Source organism: Fukomys damarensis, unplaced genomic scaffold, assembly GCF_012274545.1.
Source record: "Fukomys damarensis isolate Sample0158 unplaced genomic scaffold, DMR_v1.0_HiC HiC_scaffold_38, whole genome shotgun sequence".
Taxonomy (NCBI): Eukaryota; Metazoa; Chordata; class Mammalia; order Rodentia; family Bathyergidae; genus Fukomys; species Fukomys damarensis.
The window spans coordinates 64,385,246-64,401,603 of record NW_022900950.1 but is presented as its reverse complement, the minus strand read 5'-3'; the positions used below and the strand labels follow the sequence as shown (position 1 = coordinate 64,401,603).

General features: G+C 36.2%; 1 pseudogene; it reads left to right on the top strand.

Annotated features, from left to right (window-relative positions):
• Positions 1–1,126: 1,126 nt before the first annotated feature.
• On the top strand, positions 1,127–10,869 carry LOC117284605 (annotated as a pseudogene).
• The last annotated feature ends 5,489 nt before the right edge of the window (positions 10,870–16,358 follow it).

Genomic DNA, 16,358 nt, shown 5'->3' with positions numbered 1-16,358 from the left:
TACAAGCCCCAAAGAGTGGAGAATCATTTGTTATTATAGAAAAACTGACTGACACAGAAATTGGTACCAGAAGTGGAATGCTGCATAACAAAAACCCCAAAAGATGCAGTATTGACTTTTGATCATAAGTTTATTTAAAGACTGGGAAAATGGAAATTTGTGCTATGAAATTATGTGTATTTGGTATAAATGCTGTGCACAATAATTTGAAGATAGAAAATATATTTTACATACTTGGGATTTTAGGTTATGATGTAGTGAAACAATGCCAGGATGGTGTGTGTATGAGGGGGAATGATTTTCTATTTAGGATAAAAGCAAGACTGTGGGGCCCTCACATCTCTATAGATAGGAAACTGGCTGAGAAGGATGCTTAACCATGAGTGAGGACATATTTTCCAGTGGCCTCTTTAGACATAGCCAGGAAGTACAATGCAAAAGGAATATCCTCCTGAAAGCTAGATCCAAAAGCTGTGGAGGAAAGTGTGCTGGAAAACTACTTCCAGAGAGCAAAAGTCAAGCCCTATTCAGGAGTATTTCCTCTGTGTAGCAGAAGAAACTTTCAAACTTCTGCATAGTGGACTTTAGAATGGTTATTAATGCCCTCTCTGGGTACTCCCCTTCTGAAAGAGTATTTGTTACTGTTTACCTTGCTCCTGAGCCACTATTGTATATACCTTGAGTATTTAATTTGTATTTTAGTCTGTGTCCAGACCTGAAGTAGAAACTATCAGGAAAACTGGATTTCAAGAATGATCTCATCATTGCATGGAATTTTGCGTGTGGAGAGGAAGGAAGCAACTTTTCATGATTTCTAGAGTGGACTGTGGCAGGCTGCATTACTGTTTCTTTCCTCAAAGATTATTCATCCTTATCCAGTGCCATGAGATTTTCATCATTTCTCCTCACTCTACCCTGCTGACATAGGAGGGGTCTATTTTCTGGAAATAAACCAAGACCACCCAAACAAGAACAAACCAGAGACTATTTAGAGTTTGTTATATAGCAAGGGAATCAACCACCATGACTTGCACTTGTCAGCGATTCAAAGGTAGGGAGAGGGAGAGGAGTGGGAAAACTCCATAGTGAAAAACAGGGAAGACTCCAGGACTACTCTAATTGGCGGATGTTGGCAGGAGGAAGCTGGAGGTTGGTCACCAAAGTGGGGCATCTTATGTGGTTGGTTTGGAAAGCCTATTTTGCTTTCTCCGGTTGATCTTGAGTTGGAAACAGGAGCAAAAACTGGGAAGCTGGCAGTCATTGACAAAGTCCTAACTGTTCTGGGATGATTGCCGAGGAGGCTGTGGTCTGGCTTCCTGGGCTGGTTGCTGCAGAGCATGTGAGTCAGAGTTGTATTGCATAGATCTGGCCATTATCCACTTGTGCATTCAATCTCTCTAATTCTCTGACTCATTGACATAGAGCTTAGCAATAGGGCTTCTTTGGCTGGTAGAACATGATGTATACCATATGTGAGCAAAGGTTTAAGAGCCTTTGTGTTCTTGACTCTGGTTCCCCTTTTCATGTACCGTGAGAATGGCATATTCTACATATAGCTACCTTTTCATCCTGAGTCCCAGAAAGTGAAGATGCATGTAGCAGAGCCAGTTTGCCCACTGCCAAAGACACATCAGCAGCTGTCTAGAGCCTATATGAAATATCTGAAAAATAAAACTTTATTTGTAAGCCACTAGCATTTGAGGTTCCTTGTTGCTGTAACAGAGCTAACTAATACAGCCACACTGGCTTATATTAGGGAGATTCTGGCACAAGGATGGTACTTTAAAGAAAACCTAAGAGGCCACAGCTGGGAAGATGGCAGATGGAAAGGTGGGAGAGGAGAAGCCTGGTTGCAGCGCTGAGAAGTGACCAGCTGAAGGAGAAGCTGCAGACCTCCCAACAGAGCCTGCAAAGATCTCCATAGGTTTGGATTTGCCATAGGTAGTCAGACAACAAAGTATCAACTATAGCCATCAAACTTGGATCAAGTAAGCCTAAAGAAACTGTTCCAACTCTTGCTCCAAAAACCCTTTCAGTAGCAGCAGCTTTTAATGAAGATGAAGATAGTGAACCAGAGGAAATGCCTCCAGAAGCAAAGATGAGGATGAAGAATACTGGAAGGGATACACCAATATCAAGACCAAACTCTTTCAGTAAAGGAAAGTACGGATTTTTTGATAACTAGAAGCCATAGGAACAAAATACAAAATCTCATCTTGGAAGTGTCCATGACCAAGACAATTATATGATGTGTTTTGAATTGGGGTTTAGAGTGGATGTAAAGTTAAAGGGAAAAGTTTCCTTTTTTTAAAGAATGGTGTAAGACTATTTTTGGAGCCACTTTTTCTTTTTCTTTTTTTTTTTTTTAAGATTGGGTAGTACAATAATAAGTGAAAGTTTGAAATGAGAGGTAATTTATTTTTAATATACAGATTTCAAGACATTGGCTAATTTTGTAGTTTCATGTGATTAGTTTCTAAAGGTTACAGATAATAAATCAGAAATGGTACTTTTTAAAAATTGCATATTTTTAGACACAACTATTAGCACATTAAGAGGAAAGCAAAAAATTACTGTCTATTTAAAACTGTAAGCAGTTACTGCTAAATTAACTGCCTCATTACCTAAACTGTGTAGCTCCCAGGAATAGTCTTATAGGGAAAGGGTAAGTATTGTACTGAAAGGAAAATGTGCTGGACTATTACTGAAAGTAAATTTAGAGAAAATTAAAAGAGTTTTTTCCATATGGGAATCTGTTTTGTCATCATATTATTAGGTATTATATTGCTATGAGTGGATGCAGTTGCTTACCTCTTTTACAAAAATAATTTTTAAAAATTTCTATGTGAAATATTGAGTATTTGAAATAGCCCATTTCACTTTAACGGTCTTATCTACCTTCATCAGTCTTCAAAGAACAGCCATTTTCTACCAAAGTAAATCAGTATTTTGAATGTACTTCTCTTGTTTTTTTGTTTGTTTATTAGCTAGTTCCTGAAAGCATTTTCACCAGAACTTGAGGCAAATAATAAGGAAGCTGTTTCTTTTGAAAGACAAGCCACCACCAAAAATATAAATGTACATACTGCTCAAGTATTTGGCTGGTTTTGATTTTTTAAAAAGGTATAAACACCAAAAAAAAAAATTGCCATTGTAGAAGATGGAAAACAATAAGATGCATATTCTGTAACTTTGTTTAAACATTTACATTATTAAGTTGTTAAATACCATTTGAATTGACCTCATTACAGGATTTCTTAGAACAATTATATGGTTTATTTTAAATATATACATACCTCTCAGTGGGCTCTCAAAAGCATATTGTAAGTACTGAAAATATAAACTCAATGAGAGAAAAAAAAAAGAAAAGTAAAGAAAATGCATCTTTAAACACATTTTGTGGAATTGTTCACCACATATACTGTTAGATTTGTGTATAGTAAGGTGTTTTGTTTTGTATTTTTGTATTGTATATGTATATTAGTATATTTGTATTGTATTTTTTAATGTGATAGTTACACATCTTTGAAAGCATAGTCACAGACAAAAGAAAAATGATTCAATGATTTCCTTCAGAATTCCTACAATGTTAAATTTGGAGGCAGCTTCAGACTATTTTATTGGTGATAGTTACTTGCTGATCTTTTTTAATAGGTAGTAACTCCAGAGAAGAAACCTGCTCATATGCCTAATAAGTTGTTCTTTTACATTAAAGTTTGGATTAAGCCCCAAGTAAAACAATGGAAATGTATATAGAGCTGTTAGTTCTTATAAGATTTAGTTATATCAAGATATTTGAATTTAACTTTAACTTACTTTTATGTAGGCAAACTATTCATTTTTGTCCATTTTACTGTTTGTGAAAATAACATCTCTGTCCTACATAGTCTTTTCTTGACCCAGATGGAATACTAATATAAAGTCAAGATGAGGAGAGAAACAACTGAATAATCAATTTCTAAAATAACCAATAAATTTTGTCAAACAAAAAAAGAAAACCTAAGAAAAGGGATAAAGTCAAGTCTTTCTACATATTAAGAAACAATATATCTGCACCAATAATAACAATAATACTAATATTTATATTAAGCATAGCAAAAATTTATTCCTGAATGATTTTGAAATCTTCATGTAATCACATGAAAAATAATTCAACAGAATCCCTATTAAAAGTAGAAACATTTTTATTAGGAAAACACATTGATGATTGAAAAGGTGAAGCAGTGAGAGAATGTTGGTGTGAACAAAACTACTCTTAAGTGAAGGTAGGTGGATTTTCATTGTTGAACCAGATCAAAAAGGGGACTAAGCAAAGAGGAAGGCAGGAAGTGGAACCAAGGTGGTGTTGAAGAAAGCAGCTCTCAGTATAATCTCCCTGTACCTTTCCCCAAATCTCAAGTGCATTTGTTAAATTTATGCAACATTTGTCTTGGGAAACTGAAAATGGTCTGGGCTTCATTCCAGAATGATACACTAAAGTAGGCTGACAGGTACAGAAACAAAAATAGAACCATAAATATGTATGTCTCTGGAAGTTGCAGGGATGTTGTGGGAAGGGCTTTTGATTGTCACAGGTTAGAGAATTGGGCTAGGTTCAGTCAGATTTCTTAGGTAAGTTCCTCCTTATAAATAAATTGTATTCATAAAAGCCTATAAACAAACACTATTCCTACTGCACAATGAGACAATTGAGACTTGAAGAGCTGGAGTAAAAGTCTGATCTGCATTTTTCCAAAGTTTATGCTTTTTTCTGTTATTATGGTCTAAATGAAATTTTAAAGTTAATACATTTATAAGTTTCAGAATAGTTTTCTTCCTTTGTGGAAAGGTTTTATTTGTTTGTTTGTTTGTTTGTTTATCAGTACATATTTACCATACATAATGATCACATTCATCATAGGGAATTTATACCTGTATATAATACATATTAATTCTTATTTTTCCCATTCCTTTCCCCTCTCTTCAACCCTTCTCCCCCTCCCCATTTACAGGAGCTTTGTTTTCATTTTTTCTTTCTTTTTTTTCCAGCTTTAATTGAGTTTATTGGTACATTTTAGGGATACAGTACAGTTACATTCATTGTTGGGATCTTGTACCTCTACATGACAGGTCTTGGTTCTCATTTTTTCCCCTTATCCCTGCCCTCCCTTCACCCCCTCCTCCCCTCCCCATCTACAAACACTATATTTTCATTATCTCACATTTTTTTCTTTTCCCTTATTACCCTTCCCCTACCCATAGCTCCTTTCTTCCCATTTCTAAATGTCAGTAATCTTATTAGGATTTTCTGTATTATTGCAGATTATTCACACCAGAGAAACTATTTGGTATTTACACATATGTGCCTTATTTATTTCACTTAGGAGTATATCTTCAATATGTATCCATTTTCCTATGAATGAATCTATTTTCTCATTCTTTATGGCTGAGTAATATTCCATTTTATAGAAAAACCACATCTTTATCCAGTTTCCAACGGATGGGCAAATTTTTTCTTTCTTTTTAAAATCTTTCCTTTCCTTTCCTTCCCACTCCCTATCACTTGTTCCCCTTCCTGTTTGAAGATGTTCCTCCTACTTTCCAACATCTGTTCTCCATTTTGCTCCTTATGTACCCCTTGAGCTTCTCACAAAAGAGAGAGAATGTAATATTTAAACTTGTGTGTCTGATTTATTTCATATAAAATTATGATTTTGAGGTGCATCCACTTACTCAAAAAAGTCTTAAGTTTATCTTTCTTTATGGCAGACTGGTACTTCATTGTATATAAATACCACACTTTCTCTTCTATTACTTCTGTGAACAAGTATTTTATGTCCTTTGTGCTATCTTGTGATTTTTCATCGATTCCAGTTAATCTTATATAGTTGTTTTTGCATTTTCTAGCAGCTGTTGAATTTTTCATTGTCCCTTGAAATTATTAAGAACTCTTTCATTTGATGATTGCCAACCCAACCTGGTCTCCTAGATCTGTTTTTTTCTATCTATGTATTGGTTGACTCTACTGCATACACTTTCAGTAGAATTTTTTTTGGGGGGTACTTGGGATCAAACTCAGGATCTTGCATATTTTTTGTTTTGTTTTTTATTTTTTCAACTCTCTTTTATTGTCTTTATTTTAAAAATAACATTTCTTTATTTTGGCATGGGGGATCGAACTCGGGTCCTTGTACTTGCAAGGCAGGCATTGGAAGCACTCAGCTAAATCCATGGCCCTAAAATAACATTTCTTTTTTTTTTTTTTTTCCAGCTTTAATTGAGTTTATTGGTACATTTTAGGGATACAGTACAGTTACAGTCATTGTTGGGATCTTGTACCTCTACATGACAAGTCTTGATTCTCATTTTTTCCCCTTACCTCTGCCCTCCCTTCACCCCCTCCTCCCCTCACCATCTACAAACACTTTATTTTCATCTTTTCATTCTCTCACATTTTTTTTCTTTTCCCTTTATACTCTTCCCCTACCCATCCCACCTTCCCTATACCTTTAGGAAAATAACATTTCTTAATGAATACAAAATATCGTAAGTGTATCATCACTAAAAATACATATGAACAATATTTTTTAGAAATATCTTTTTAATATTTCAAGATCATTAACATCTCCCCTTTTCACCAAAATAAAATAAAAATTATTATTAGTGTTGTAGCTTAGTGCTAGAATACATATTTAGCATGTAGTATGCCTGAGGTTCAATCACCAGTGCTAAAAGTGAATGAAAATAAAAATCATGATTTCTAACAGCATGCATGAGGTAGCTCAAAATTTAAAGCTACTGTATTAAGACATGTGTGTCCTATTTATTTCACCTAACAATATGGCCTCAATGTGCATTCATTTAGCTATCAATATCTCTGGTTTCTCATTTGTTATGGCTGGGTAGTACTTCATTCGAAGTGAAATAAATAGGACACACATATGTGTAAATACTGAATAGTTTCTCTGGTGTGAGAAATTGAAAGTGCAAATGAGGATCAAAATGTATAACAGATAATGTAATAGGAGAAAAAGGTTCAAAGGGGAAGGGGAAATGAGAGGAGTAGGGGAAAAGAGAGAAGGGAAAAGAATAAATATGAGAAAAGGAAAAAGAATGTAAATAAAGGCTTTGTAAATAGGGAGGGGTGGAGGGATTAAAGGGAGGGCAGAGGAATGAGGAAAAAACAAGAACCAAGATACACCATGTAAAGCTACAAATTGCCAATGATGAATGTCATCATATTGTATACATAAAATGTAGCAATAAACTTAATGAATTAAAAAAACACTACTCTCATCTTTGCTCCTGTAAATCAATAATAAATGTTTGCAAAATTCAGTGTAGTATTCTATTTAGCAGAAGATGGAAACGCTTTGCACTTATTGTAACAATGGAAATCCTCTGTACCTGGCAAATGTGTTGGGCAGCATTACTCTAGAGAAAATAATTGTGCAAATATTTCATTCATTCTACTATTGAAGAACATGAGGGCTGTTTTGAAATGGGACTATTATAAAGAAGGTGCTAGATATATTTCTGTAAACATATATTGGTGCATTTTTTTTACCCATTTACCTATTTTTATCCCTATCTAAAGGAATGTTTATGTTGCAAGTAAACAGTTCAAAGGGTTTTAAACAAAGTATGTGTAAAAATTTAATTAGACCAGAAACCATGAGGGTTATTATGTTAAGCATTTTAACACTCAGCTTAAAATCTATTTTATTTGATTTTCTAAATTTTAGTTAATCATTGAAATCACCATGACATCATATCATGATTTATTTTGCATTTTCTTGATCTTTATTGAAATTCAAAAACTATTATATTTGTATGAATCATCTGGATATCCAATATGTGAAATGTAGCTTAAATTACATTTTGGGCTTTTTGATATTTTAGTATTAACTTTCAAAATCTAGGTACATTCTGGCTCATACTCTTTGTTGAGTATGCTGTCTGAAATATTTGTGTTACTATTCTGTAGCTTTCTTGTCACATTCAAAGAGTGATTTGAGGATAACCAAATTATTGAATTATAATTCAGCTCAATTTACAAATATTTTCTCTTAGGACTAGTGCTTTTCATGCAATATATGAAAAATAATCTGCCAAATTCAAAGCCTTGCAATAGGACCTTCCACTTGTGAGGCAAGTGTGGTGCCACTGAGCTAAATCCTCGGCCCCTTCTTTCAGTAAAATTTTAATCTCCTGGATTTCTATTTGATTTGTTTTATGGAACCCAGTTCTTTTCTATATTGGGCATTCTTGGTTTCCATGTCTTTCCTAAGGTCCTCTATTGTTTCTGTTTTGTTTTGTTTTGTTTTTCTGTACCTACACTAGATTCACTATTTCCTTAATTATGGTCATCATCTCTTCAGTTATCTGTGTAATATCTACCGTTTTGGCTTTGCCAAGAGACTTACTCATTTGTTTTTTAACTTCTTCTGCTACCAAAATTCAGGTAGATTTCTTTTGGTTTCCCAATTCCTGCTGGATTTGCCTTGAGTGAGTTGAGGGTGTTGAGTTGCATCTTGCTTCCACGTTCTTTTTCTATTTTTTTGTTTTTGTTTATTTGTTTTCTGCATTGAGGCTTGTAAATTGCTTATGGTGGGTAGCTTTAATACTAGTATCAAGACCTCTTTAGAAAATGACTACTTTTCAGACATGTCTTCTAGATATAGATAGCTTTTGGTCTTTTAGTTTGTCCCATGATCCTGCCTTTTCTGTTTATTAAACCTATTTGGTCTAGCACACAGTTCTTTCGTTCAGAACTGTGATATTGTTTATTACTCCCAGACAATCTAAGTATTGGATTGTAGGGAAGATCAATTGATCATAACAACTCTGTCACCATGGCTAAAGTAATACAATCAGTAATAACAATAGCATCAAGCAAAGACTGGAAAATTACAAACTGTGATAATTAATAATTTGCCACCTTTAACACTAGGCCCAGGACTTATTATATAACAAAATCTAAGACAAGTCGGAACATTATATTCAGTAAAATATCCACTCAATAGTGATTTTTATTATTTAGACTTCCCCTTCATTAATGAGATTCTAGCTTTGTGCCTTCTTTGATGTGTTCAACACATCTTTTTAAAAACCACAGATTATGTTAATTCTGCCTTAAAACTCTTTGGAGGTAAATAACTAATTTCAAATGCCCAATCTGACCTGGATCTCTCCAGTTTGACCTCAAACTGCATTCTGCCTATGTTGAAATTCCAGCTCCTCTGGCTGCTTCAGAGACACCACTGTAGGCTTACATTTACTAAAACTGTTTCCTAGAAGTTTCTCCCTCTAGCCTCATCCACTTGTCAAAAAAAAATTTTTTTCACAGAATTACATCCTACTCATCTTGCAGATTCCAGTTTGACTATTTCTTCTTCAGGGTAACCGCTCCTAACTACTTACCCACTCCTTCCAGATTAAGTCATATATCCTCATAGACCTTTGTGCTTCTCCTCAAGTACTCATCCTCCATTGTAGCTATGCATTCCAGGAATACTTAGCTCACTGAGGCAGTGGAGTCATAGTGGTTAAAAAGGGAGAGTGATTTGCCTGGGTTCAAATCTCAGTTCTGCTATCTAAGAAGAAGGGAGTCCTGAGTCACAGCTACTTAAAATCTGTGTCTCATTTTTCTCTCTATGAAATAGGCATGATAAAATAGTACCTGTTTCATATGCATATTGTGAAAAAGAAATAACTCATTTCTTATGGAGTATTTTGCTCCACAATTTTTTTTTTTTCTTCTGGTAATGGGGATCTAACTCAGGACCTTATGCTTGTGAGGCAGGTGGCAGCACCACTGAGTTAAATCCCTGGCCCTTCTTATGGAGTGTTTTGAATGTGAGTGAGAAACAGACTTACTCTTTAAAAGGGTTAATAGGGGTAAAACAAATTGCTAGGTGAGCTGATATGCTCACTTCTTTGTAGAACTGAAGGAAATTAGTAGACTCATAGGGAACAAACAGGTTGAAAATAGAATTTTGTAATATAATTTTTTCTGTAAGCCAGAATAGTATGATCATTAAACATGAGCTTTAAAGAGGTTCAGGATCCATGCATCTACTTGATGAATTAGGTCTAATTATTACTTTTTAACCAATATAAACTGAAGGTTATTGAAGTTGAAGGTTAAAAACGAATGATAAATTTATTCAGAGAAAAAACTGACAGCCTAACTGGCAATATTTTAATTGTTTAATGGTATAAGCTACGTGATACTCCCTAATCTATCTGTTTGGATTAAACTTATTTCTTGTGGTCTGCAACTATATAGCCTGTTGCCTGCCCAGAGCAGCTAAAACCATTTTTTAAGAAGAGTGTTGAGTGACTTGCCCTATCTGAGATCATGACTTATAGAAATCAAGATATGTGATACTGCTCCAAGTATAGAAAAATAAGCATGGGAACAGAGTACAGAACCCAGAAAAACACTGTTGAATTTATAGAAGCCTAAAATATGATAGGATAGCACTCAATCAGTGGGTCAAAATAGCCAAGCTTGGGAAACAATGTAAGTATCCCTCAGATGATGAGCAAATAAAGAAGTTGGGATGAATGGAGAGATATTATACTAAATGAGAGTGAGAAGCCACAGAAAGAAAGAAAATTATTGCATCATTTTATGTATATGTGGAATCATAAGCTGTGTTGATTAAGCTTTTCTCTCTCACTCTCATATATATATGAGTTTTTTAGGCTGGCTTCCGGGATGAGAAGCTGCATAGTCCACAGTGGCCATCTAATGTACAGGTTGGAGAGCCAGAGCATCCAGTAGCTTCCAAGAAGCTGGAAGCCTTAGACAAGATGGACCAAGGATACAAACTCAGTCTGGGACTGAAGTCCCAGAAGCTTTCTGGAGAATCGTTGGTGTGAATCCATAGTGAAAGGTTGTAGGAGCTGGAGTCTGATGTCACAGGCAGTGACAGCAGCCGAAGACTTGCCTGCTCCAGCAAAATTGAGCTTGCAAGCACAGGCCCACTTCTTCATCCTTCCCTTTCATTCCATCTGGGCCGTAAATTTGTTGGATGGCGCCACCCACAATCAGAGTAGGTCTTCCCTTCTCAGCTTCCAAGCCTACGTGGTGTTTTGTTTTGTTTGCTTGTTTTTTGTGTTTTTGACACAGGGTCTTGCTATGTAGTTCTGGCGGGCCTTGAATTCACCATGTAGTATAGGCTGCCCTCAAACTTGTGGTGATCATCTTGCTTTGGCCTCCCAAGTGCTGGGGTCACAGATGTGCAACACCAGGCCCAGCTTCTGGTCTACATGTTAATCACTTCTGAAAACAGCCCCAGAGGCACATCTAGAAGTGTGCTTTATTAGCCTCTTCTTCATCTCTCAGTCAGTTCAGCCGTCCAAGTTAATCACCACAAAGCCCAGTACATAGAAACAAAGACTGGATCACTGGTTACCAGGAGGAGATGAAGGAAATAGGGACATGTAGGTCAGAGGGTACAAAGGTGGTTATTACTGAATCTTGAGATCAAAATATACACTGTGAGTCAGACTTTAGTTGATAAAATTGTATTGTGAATTTCAAAGAGTAAATTTTAGGTGCTTTAACAAAAAAAAAAGAAAGAAAAAGTAATTATGGAAGGTGAGGGTTATATTAGTTTGTAATAGTAATATATATATAAACATTATGTTAATTTTAACCATTTACAATAAAAATAAATATATTTTTTAAAAATCAGTGGAGTTAAGTAATTAACGTTAAATGCTGAGACAACTGGTAATTACTTAACAAACAATGCTCAGAAAACTGGTTATTCACATGTAAAAAACAAAATTCCAAGGAATAGGTACCAAAACAAATTCCAGATTTATTACAAATGTAGAAATGGAAAAGCTCAGTTTTTTTTAAAGATATACATTTCTTTATGACATGAAAGGATTTCTAAAATAAGACCCAAGAAGTGTGGACAGTAAGGGAAATAATAGATACATAATTTCAATAATGTGCAAAGTTGAATGAGAAAAGAACATAAATGAAAAGGCTGTCCCATTTGCTAGAAGTTATTTGCAATTGCTAAGACTTAGTATCCAGAATAAAGAATTCATATGAATCAATAAAATGATAAATAAATCAACAGCAAAAATGAGCAAATTAAATGGCTGGGCAATTTACTAAAAAAGAAAACTGAAGGGCTGGGGATTTAGCTCAGTGGTTCTGCTGCCTGCCTCGCAAGCTCAAGGATCCAAGTTTGATCCCCACTACCAAAGAAAGAAAACTGAATAACAATAAAAAATGAACAGTTTGAGAACTGCAAATTAGAATGACATCCTTTTGCACACCCATTATTTGAGTAATGATTAAAAGTTCATAACAATTATGGTGGAATTTTTGGATGAGAATATAAATTGCCATAACAATTAGAACAATTTGGCAATATCTAGTCAAGTTAAAAATGTGTATATCCCATGACCCAACTATTACACTCCTGGAGATTTTTATGCATGTATTCTATATCAGTTCGGTCCATTTGTGATTAGCAGAACATACTGTAACTAATTAAGCAGGAAGACATTTATTAGCATTTATTTAATGGCTTTAGAGTTACTGAAAGTGCTGAAAACTCTAGGTTGCATTTTCAGGATTGATTCCCCAGAGTCACAGGACTGGGCTGACAAAGGAGCTTCTGCCTTCTCTAAGAGTAGGAAGCTTCTGGCACCAGAACCACATTGCAACTGCCAAGATCAGTAAGTTGTCGAACCAGGTAATGGTCATAACTGTGAAACTGCCACAGTCAGGAAGCCATTGCTCCTCCTCCTGAATCCAGATTAATGCCACATAAACAAAACAAATCTTCCCTGGCTTTCCATACCTCCAAAGCTTGTGACTAACCCCTGGGACTTGGCTGACACTAACTCTGTGGCTGTGCTTGCTCCCAGACAACACGGAAGCAGCAAAAGTACTGTTTCTGCTTCATTCTGTTCTCCAACTCTTATTGATATAATTTGACTGGCAGAATCTAAATGACTTCCAGAACCTGTTTGTGAAACAGAAGGAAAATTAATTATTTTTAGCCTCTGTCCATGTGAATCTCAATCTGCTCTCTCTGCCACATTGTACCTCAGTGGTTACTCAGGACCTAAAGATCATACAGCTTTACAAGATCGTGACATTATTTTGTTGTGTAATGTCCCTCCCTGAGTCAGACTTTGTACTTACAACTCCTGGGGTCTGCTGGGATCTGACCATATCTGAAGTGAAAGAGGGATGGAAGAGTAGAGCATAGGGAGAATTGGCATCTTCTTGCCAGGTAATTACTAAAGGCGTAATCATCTTGGGTCTTTATCAGCTGGAGGTTGGAAGGGTTACATTTGCTAGAAAAGAAGGAGTGAGGTACTCAGAGTCTCACTATCCAATTGTATGTCCCCATTCCAATTCGTAGTGTTTCACTCTTTCCTAATTGATATGCTAACTCCCATTTAAGAGACCAAGAATTTATGACCTTTGATTGGGATTGTTAACTTGACTGGATTAATAATCACTAGCAGGTTAGTAATGCACATTTCTGGGGATATTGTGGGGAATTTCCAGAGATGATTGGCATGTAGGTCAGCAAACTGTGGTACAGGGAACCCCACTCTTATTGGGGGTAGCACCATCCAATAGGCTTGAGGCCCAGATGGTATGAAAGAGGAACAAAGAAGTTGGCTTGCATTTGAAAAACTCCGTTCTGCTCAAATGGGTGCATCTTTTGCTGCCACCATTGCTTATGAACAGCAGATACCAGTCTCTTCAGCTTTTCAACGTGAATTCATACCAGCAACGCTCCAGAAAGCTTCATGGCTGTAGGTCTTGGGCTGAGGCTGCATCCTTAACTCTTTTATTGTGTGGCTTCCAGCTTCATGGAGTAAGCAACTCCTGGATCCTCTGGCTCTACTGTACACAGATACCCTGGTGGACTAGCCAGCCACTGATCCTATAAGCCTATCTAATAAAGTCCCTTGCATAATTATAGATTTATATATGTGTCTGTTTCTTTAGAGAATCTTAATGAATAGAGACGTAAATTTAATTTCATTTGCATTTCAACAATGCATGGCAACTCATTTTTGCTTATATCTTACAGGTACAGGAAGTTAGTAATTCATTTAGGGAAGTCATTCTCAGTGTGATTCCTGGACCAACAACATTTGCATTCCCGTAAAGCTGTTTGGAAATATATATTCTCAGACTCCACCATAGATCTGTTGAATGAATACCATTTGTGACTATTTTCTTAACAAGAAAGTCATCTGTGAATTCCATACTGGGTTGTCAAGAAGAACTGTGACATTAGTATACTGGCCCCTGTTATGAGCCCTGTGCAAGGGAGGCTCCTATTTCCACCCACTGCCGGGGATTTTTGGAAGGAAATAGGGAAATGCAACTTACAGCAGTGGCCTCTGGGCAGCAGAGCACCCTGCCTTGCTCCTGTGTCCTTGCCTTATGCCCATTTTAGGGTCTGGGCAGTGCACTCAGTGCCAGAAGTGGCCCTGCCCAGGCAAGCCTGGAGATGTGTTGTCACTTGGATTAAGAAAATGCTGTCTGCATCAAAGACACATCCTGTTCTCAACCTCCAAGCTGCATTGAGAAATTACTAATCTCTGTATTTTTATTAAGCCTTAAACCTTTCAAGTGTATTTGGTGCCAACGTTTTTCTAGAGTTGTATCAAAGCAAGAAACCCATCCTCACATCATAATATAATTTTGATAAGAACTTTTTTATTTTTACAAGACAGAATTGGGTATAACAGTTGAATTAAATTTAATAATTATGAACTAAAAAAGTATTGTGCAATGACTTTAGGGGTTCAGGATCCAGGAAACTCTTCAGGAGACTCTTATGCATTTCAGAGTTTGAGAACAATTATTTTAGGATAAACATGAAAGTTCTCTGGTCATCTATGCAATGAGCTAAAAATTTAGATTGTGGATCTCACTGTTTTCTTTTAAAACTCTGCAGTGCAGTTATAATTACCAAATCTTTACATTTCTTTTCTTTTTCACTCCTACCATGTTCCTCACTCCTGCCAAAGGCTTCCATTTGGTTGGTCCTTCTTATGGTTTGGGTCTGGTTGTCCCCCCAAAGCCTCATGTGGTCATAAGCATGACCATAGAGTTTGTGAAGCTGGAAGTTAATTCATGATGCAATGCTAGGCTAGGATTAAGGGTGTGAGTGCTACCTGACCTAAGTAGCCTGAATAAGATAAAACGGGCAAAGAGATACTCTTAAATTCCCCTCCTCACCTTTGCTGCCTTTTGCGCACCATATTGTTTCTCTTCTGTGATGCCTGTTTGCTCTCTTTGCCTAGGAGCCAGCTGATTAGGGACTGAAACCTCCATGAACTGCAAGCCAGATAAACTCCTTCCCCTTCAACTTGGGGTGCTGAGTACTTAGTCTCAGCAGTGAGTGAAAATTAACTAAAACAGTCCTTTTTTCCAGGCAAGCTGAGTTTAATCATCTGTAACAAATGAGATTATCACTGCTCTAGAACCCACTTAGATGAGATAAGCAATCCCAAAGTTCTATTTTCTTATTTTTTTTCCAGCTTTAATTGAGTTTATTGGTACATTTTAGGGATACAGTACAGTTACATTCATTGTTGGGATCTTGAACCTCTACATGACAAGTCTTGATTCTCACTTTTTCCCCTTACCTCTGCCCTCCCTTCACCCCCTCCTCCCCTCCCCATCTACAAACACTTTATTTTCATCTTTTCATTCTCTCACATTTTTTCTTTTCCCTTTTTACTCTTCCCCTACCCATCCCACCTTCCCTACACCTTTAGCTCCTTTCTTCCCATTTCTAAATGTCAGTAATCTTATTAGAATCTTATGTATTGTTGCAGATTATTCACACGAGGGAAACTATTTGGTATTTACACGTGTGACTTATTTATTTCAGTTAGGAGTATATCTTCAATATGTATCCATTTTCCTATGAATGAATCTATTTTCTCATTCTTTATGGCTGAGTAATATTCCATTTTATAGAAAAACCACATCTTCTTTATCCAGTTTCCAACGGATGGGCAAATGGGCTGGTTCCAAGATTTAGCTATTACAAACTGTGCCACTATAAACATCAGTGCACATACTTCTCTGTGATATGATTCTTTTAGTTCTCTTGGAAAGATACCCAGCAGAGGGATGGCTGGGTCAAATGGAACCTCCAGTCCAAGCTCTTTGAGGTATCTCCATATTGATTTCATATTTTTTCAAATATTTTCTTGCTGCTTTTACTTCTTTGTGTGAGAAATATCTTTTCATTTCGGATGCCCATTTTTGAATCGGGTCTTTATATTTGGGGGGACTGATTGTTTTGAGTTCTTTATATATCCTTGATAATAGTCCTTTGTCTGAGGAACAGCTG